Below are 7,994 nucleotides of genomic sequence, written 5' to 3'. Positions count from 1 at the left end.
CTAATTAAAGATTTTGCTAGCAAATTGCTAGGAAAATGATCTCTTTTTAAGTAGTGAGTAATTATTTATTTTGTTATGTAATTAAAGAAGTTCCTTATGTGTTTCCAGATTTTAGTGTAATTAGAGTAAAGTTTTTTTTTCCTACCCATTTTTGTCAAAAAAATGGTCAAGGACAAACTATTGTAGTAACGTATCATTTGCTATATACCGGACATTGCATATCATAAGTATGTTTTACGTAATTTACTACATTTTTAGTACATGTTTCGAATTTCTCTAATGAAATATGATTCTGTGGAACAGGATCACATGAGATGTAGATTTTTTTGAATCACCCATCAAGTAAAGACGTGGACTAAACGATGCAGGCGCAAAATAAGAATTCTTTCCCGATTAGATTAAAACAAGACGGAATGATATGATGGTTTATTTTGGGGGGAAGGCAGCAAGATTGTAAAGGAGAAAGGGACATGTGTTTTACAGCTGCATATGAATTCTAAAGCAGACATACACAACAAACTGCCAACCAATAATCACTGTCAACCTACTTGAAAGAAATACTACCCAGGATTTACGGTGAAATCTCTGCATTTTACTCGGAATCAATATACTTAAAGACGGATGTAGTTAGGTAACGCTTATCAAATCTGTTCATTACTATATTTTTGGATATAAATGGTTTAAATTTATTACAATGCTCAGATGTATGTCTTGACGTAATTTTATCAGTTAATGAATATGTGTCTTGACATAATTGTGTAACCACGATAAATTTACGTGTAAGCATAAATGGACCAACTGATTGCCAACAGTATACAATAACACTACTCCACAAAGCACAATAATTAACCAACTAATCACGGACGGAAGAAGAAGATTCACAAAATTGTTGCACGTGAACTTCTAGAAAAAAGAAGAAAACATTAAACACCAGTTCTATCCGGAATATTATCGCCAGATATATTCATCCAAAAGTGTAGTGTTCCAGAAATCGCTAGGCGTGTCAGGGCGGTGAGGGTACCTTCGAGGGATTAATCGGCAAGTGGGAGATTAATCGGAACATTAATCGGAAGAATATATATATATCATTTTTAATTTTTATAATTATATAATGATCAATATGTCATATATTTGTTTGAAGAAAGAAATTAGAATGGTATTAAATAATATCTACATATTTGACATGCGTTATCTACTAACTATTGAGTTTACAATATTAACTATATTTTAATTCACACTTTTAAATTAATTATAATATGTTATTTTTTATATTTTAAATTAAAAAATAAATATATTAGATTACTTGTTACTTCTTACCAATACTTCATATTAGACTTTGACATGATATTGTGTGAAATTATAAATTAAATTTATAAAAATGTAAAAAAAATAAAAATTTAATTATTTTCCGCCTACACCGCCTAGGACCAATTTTTGACTGCCTAGTCTGCCTAATCCCGATTTTGATCCGATTTTTTGAAAAAACACCTAAATCACCGCCTAGGTCCGAGTCGGGGCATTTTACCACTGTCTAGCGTCTAGACGACCGCCTAGACCGATTTTTAGAACACAATTAGTGTTTATATAAAATAATAAAATTAGAATAGAAAGATCCTAAAAAATCATAATTATAATTTAGCATAATTAATGTGTCAGATATTTTTTAAAAATATTAATTCAGTTAGTCTAAAATGTACGGTGAAACAATCAGTTATAAGTTTTGACAAATCAATTTTGTTTCGGTTGTAAAGTACGCTGCTAATTTCAGGTTGCTTACGCAGCAGACACAATATTAGTATTAGGTTTGTATTGTTCCTAATCGTCGTTGACTGTTTGATTGATCGATTGAAAATGGGGACTGAATGGAGACTTGTGACAGGTTTCAAACATATGTATTTTACAGCAGGTTTTTAATCAATAATTGCTGAGCAAAGTTATTGTAGAGCACAACACAATAATTAATTAGATGCAAATCAAACGAGGCAATTGAAATCTCTAAATTGCATCTTTGGTCTTTGAAGTCAAATTTTGGTAAATATTTATATACTAGTTAGTTGATTTACCAAAATTTCATCACATGATGCACACACATTTGATTATAATTTGGCCTGTTCCTACGTTAACATTGTGCACATGATTCTCGATAAATGTTGAAACATTTATTTCATTTTAGTTGATGAATTTTAAATAACATTATTTAAATTATTTTTTATATTTATATTAATATATTAAATTTTAAATAAAATTAAAATTTTCAAACAAAATATTTGAGATTAAATCCATAATTTTAAATAAAGTTAATATTACCAAATGGCACAAATTTGACCTTGGCATCTAACTCTCTCCAAAGGCTCCAAGTACACCTATTTTAAGATAGAACAAGTATTTTGTGGGCTTTGGCCAAAAATACCTTTTTTTTTAGAAGTTGTAACAAGAATACTACTTTTTGAAGTTTATGGTCAAAATTACCCTTCTAATACGCATTTTAAAAATGGGTAATCTATTACGCATCTGAAAAATGGGTATTACATAAAAAAAATAAAAAATAAAAAAAAGTGCAGAACATGTGATACGCATATCACAAATGCGTATCACCAGAATCAAATGGGTGATACGCATTTTGTGAATGCGTATCTCATATTTATTTTTATTTTTTATTTTTTTTTCAACTTTTTTTAATACTAATTACTCATTTTTAAAATGCGTATTAGTAATATCCAACTGAAAAATGCATATTAGACGAGTATTTTTGGCCAAAATTTTAAAAAGAGGTATTTTTGTCACAAACTCTAAAAAAAGAAGTATTTTTGTCATTTTTTCGTATTTTGTTGATTTGTTCATTCACCCTTAAGCAATCACAAAAATAACTAATAAGTTTTATTACGTGTGTAAGCCATTCCAATTGAGTTGGAGGTTATTTTATTTTCGCATAAAATTTGAATTCAAAATTATATTATCAAATTTGTTATCTATATAACCCACCTATGGGCATTTCCAACCATAAGAAGGCCTTAACTAAAAATTTAGGTGTCATATCAAAAAATAAAATTTATAGAGAATATATAAAAAAATTATCATTCTAATAGGACAAAATCCTTATTTATAATTTTAACCAACCTCTTTATGTCAGCTATATTTTTCGAGCCTCTGCTATCATGTAATGAAATTCCACGAAGTCATCGGTTACCATATAAAAATAAAAAATTGCCTTTATAATAATTTCAAATAATAATAACAAGCTATTTTTAAAATATAAGAGTATCTCCAATGATGTTGGCTATAATTGATCGGCTAAATTGGATAGAACAATATGTAAAATTTGTTGAATATGTAAGAAATTGTACTTTGATGGTATTACCTATATTGATTAGCTATATTTTAAAAATAGTATGTTATTAAAATTAATGTTGTTATAAATAGAATATATTACTTCAATATGGTAATAAATGATTAGAATTTTTTTTATAGATTTCTTACAGGTCTGTAATGGTTCAACAAATATAGCTAACGTCAACAGGTTGACTATATTTATAAATAAGGGAATGTATCATTGAAGATGAATATTTTTACATAATCTCTATATTTTTTTTATTTATAGTATGTATTAATAATTTTTACCTAAAGATTTTATATGGTTGGAGATACTCTAACTAATCATTATAGCCAACTCCACCGAGGAAAAACGCATTATAGGTTTAACAAATTTTACATATCGATTATTTTAAACTATTTAGACAATCATTTTTCCTAACACCATTGGAGATACTCTGACATGAGTAAATTTATTATTACTTCATATTAATATTTCTAAATGATTTATTTTGTTTATCTTTTTTTTCTATTAGGCTTAATGACCTTTTCGCCTTTAATGTTTGCACCAGTGTACCCATAAACCCCTTAAGTTTAAACCCGTATCTTTTCGCCACTCGGGTAACCAAAATGTATCTTTTTAACCTTGGGCCAAGTTGGGCCAAGTTGGGCCATATAACGTTACGGAAATTGATAAATCGGAAGGGTTATTTCAGTAATTGTCCAGCTGATTTTCAAACAAGTTTAAAATGTATCTTTTGGGCATTAAAGTTTAGAAGTGCGCCTATAAACCCCTAAAGTTAACAAGGGTTTTGATGGTAGCCGATATCTTCGTTGGTGGGAAATAGAGTAGTTCTTCTATTTTTGAAAGAAGCCATCAATATTTGAAAGAAACCCGTAAACAAGTTGCTGCCTTGAATAGACAACAACCAGAACTCCTGATTCATTTTTTGCAGTAGCCTGGTAATCCTGAATTTCAAACTCTCTAAAACTGCTAAAAGCAATCTTCCATTCTCTGTTACGAAACTTCTCTAATACTCGAGAATCCATGTATTTCGCTCTAACTGCACTACCGAAGCACTCCATTTTTCTTGTGTCCATCAATCATTTGCTCTTCGGATGACATATCCAGACTTTCCATTAGCCCACTTTAAAATGAATGGTCATAAATTTAAGCTACTTTCCATTAAAAAACATGACCTCAGGCACGCTATAATAACCGAAATCACAAAAAAAATAACAGAATTTAATGGACTACAGTTCAGAAATCAGTCTGAATCATACCTCATTAACTCTTCCTAACAACACAGTATATAACTTCGACGAAAATATAGTTGTAAGCAATCCAGCAGTTTGCAAAGGCCATCCCCATACACGCACCTCCTCCACCGCAGATTTGTACAATTTTAGATGCTGACTCTATTTGGATAAAACAAAAGGTCTTCAAACACTACATCTAGTAAAATATCATGTTTGGCATCAGCCATGTGCTTGTCAATCTCTCAAATGACTCATTCATTGCAAACCCAAATCAAACCTATAATTCCTACAATACCCACTAATCAACACGTTAAACGTAACCACATCCGGCCTAACCCGATCCTTAACCATGCGACACTCGCTTTGCCATCAATCAACCTAGACATACAATCAAACATCTTAACTGCATCATCAAGCCTCCCAACACTACAATACGCATTAATCGCAAACCAAAAAAACGGCTTAATTCTAGGACAAGCAAAGATACCATCAGCACAAGGACAAGGATTAGCAACCATAAATTCCAAACCTGATTTTAAGAAGTGGGGGAGTTGGGAGGGGCTAAACAGTTCGTAAATATGTTTGTATAAATATATTATATGTCTCGACTTTTAAATGACTTAAATAACCCTGTCAATTTGGGCTTTTTTTTTAAACTCGACCCAATGTTAAAAACATACATTTTATATACTCCAGTGGCGAAAAGATACAGGTTTAAACTTAAGGGGTTTATGTGTACACTGGTGCAAACATTAAGGTCGAAAAAGTCATTAAGCCTTTCTATTATTTATACTATATTATAATAATTGAAATATTAAAAGTTTAGTAATTAATCAAACTGTTAGGATATTTTTGTAAAATACCAAAGTCCAAAGATATTTTTGTAAAAATACTGTCATTTAAAAAAAAATATAAAAATACTTTTTTTATTTACAAAAATATAATTTTCAATTTTTTTACAAAAATACTATCTTCAATAATATCAAACAAATTAAATGCCACATCACTTCAGGGGCACAAGCACACCGGTTTATGATTAACAACACAATATAATGAAGTGGCTTATATAGATTGTCAGAATAGTTGTCAACCTTATTAAATCATCTTATATATTAATATTTAATTTTCACTCAATCTAATATATATATATATATATATATATATATATTACAATAACATGGGTTTTGATGATCAATTTAATTAACATGACGATTATACCCCTACATTAATATATATATGATATTTACTTTCACCTCGTCATTTATTTATTAAAAATTATGAATGTCTTATAATTAATATGTGCATGTATACATTAATACATACATACACGCATACATACATACATACAATAAATATATATATATAAATTAATACAAACATACCTGTATGCATACATATATAGTTACATACATACATGCATACATACATACATACATACATGCATGCATACATACAAATATATATGCATGCATACATAAACACATACATGCACACATACATACATAGATACGTACTCATATATTACTATTCGTTGTCAATTTGACATCGTCCTCCAACACAATAAAATGTCCAAATATTATATTAAATTATATGAAATAAAAAATAAAATAAACTATTTATACACATATGTACGATTTATACTACACTATTAATAATTATGTGGCATATATCATATATTATCACCGCCCCGTAGGTTGTTAACATCGTCCGGGGGTTATTGAGCAAATTAATTCATATGACAATTATACCCTTACATTAATATCTATATAATATTTAATTCACCTCGTCATTTATTTATTAAAAATTATCAATGGTTGTAGAATTAATATGTGTATACATGCATACAATATATATATATATATAATAATACAAGGACATACACCACCACATATAAATATTCGTATATTCTTTTTGTCATCAGTCTAAACTCATCCTCCAACATAATGAAATGGAAAAATATTATATTAAATTCAATGAAATAAAAAATAAAAAATAAACTATTTATACATATATGTATGATTTATACTTTACTATTAATCATTCTATGACATATATCATATACTCTCACCGTCCCATAGGTTGTTAAAATCGTTGTTAGACATATAGATTAAAAAAATGAATTATGTGGAGGAAAAATTAAGAAAGCGGAGATAAATTTTGGAGCCATTATAAAGATAATATGCTATTTTAGAAAATGTTAACAATCCGTTGGAACATCCAGAAGTAGAAAGTTATTGGGACGGAGAATATCATATGTCATTCAGTTAGTAAACTTACAGTACTGACGTCAATTTCCTATATAATATTACTCATCAATCATATTTTAAACACATTATAAAATAAAAAAATAAATTAATAATTATTTTATATTTAGAGTGAATGATATACATCAGACGCACTTTCGACGCATTAACATATTGCAAATATCATTTAATTATGAAGGGGGAAAATGTATACTAACATAATTTATCATTTCATGTGAATGCACCATGCTTCAATCAATCGTGCTCATATGCATAAATAAATAAATTATTTATCCATTAGGTAAGAACATAAATATATCTTCAACAATTACAGTGAAATGAATATCTTCAAATTGTGTTAATTAATTTGTATGATTAGAATATCTCCAAAATCTATTGACTAAAATGAATGACTAAATAATATAAAATACGGATTATCTAAAGATCACTGAAACGGTAAGAGATTGTCCTTCAGTTAAATTGATTATAATAACCGATTATATTTTAAAAATAGTACATTTTCATTATTTCATATTATAATAAATAAATTTTTTTATCTTATGGTAAAATATGACGACATTTTCCTACAAGCTATAAGGTTCAACAAATATATTAAGGATCCTTAAATTTTTAACTAATGGAATCCAAAATTGAAATGATCAAAATTTTACAAACTCCCTGTCATTTTTAATTATCATTTTTAATTGGGAACTTATATATGCACACCATCCATTTATATGTGCATATCCTTTGTTGGAATTAGGATCAAATTTTCCTTATTAAATATTAAGAAATATTGGAGTTAAATGTGCGTCTGAGGGTATCATAGTCATTGTCAATAAAGAGTGTGTATTTATACATAAAGGGTACGTACATATAATAAGCTCAGTTTTAATTAAGGCATGTACACGTAGGATTTTATAGCTATAAATTTTTTGAGCAAAGGAAAAATTATCTAAAAATTTCCTATTAGACCGATTAGTCGTGATTAATCTCGGCAAAGTACCTGACTGATGCGATATGTTAAATCCGATTTTCTGTTATTAGAGTACATATAATTATTTATTAAAATTAAAATATTATATTAATTTAAATATGAATAATTAAAGAAATTATGATATAATAAATATATATTTATTAATAAATGACTAATATAATTATAATAATATATTAAATATAATT

The sequence above is a fragment of the Apium graveolens genome, chromosome 6 (assembly GCF_009905375.1).
Source record: "Apium graveolens cultivar Ventura chromosome 6, ASM990537v1, whole genome shotgun sequence".
NCBI classification, from domain to species: Eukaryota; Viridiplantae; Streptophyta; class Magnoliopsida; order Apiales; family Apiaceae; genus Apium; species Apium graveolens.
This window is presented reverse-complemented; position numbering follows the sequence as displayed.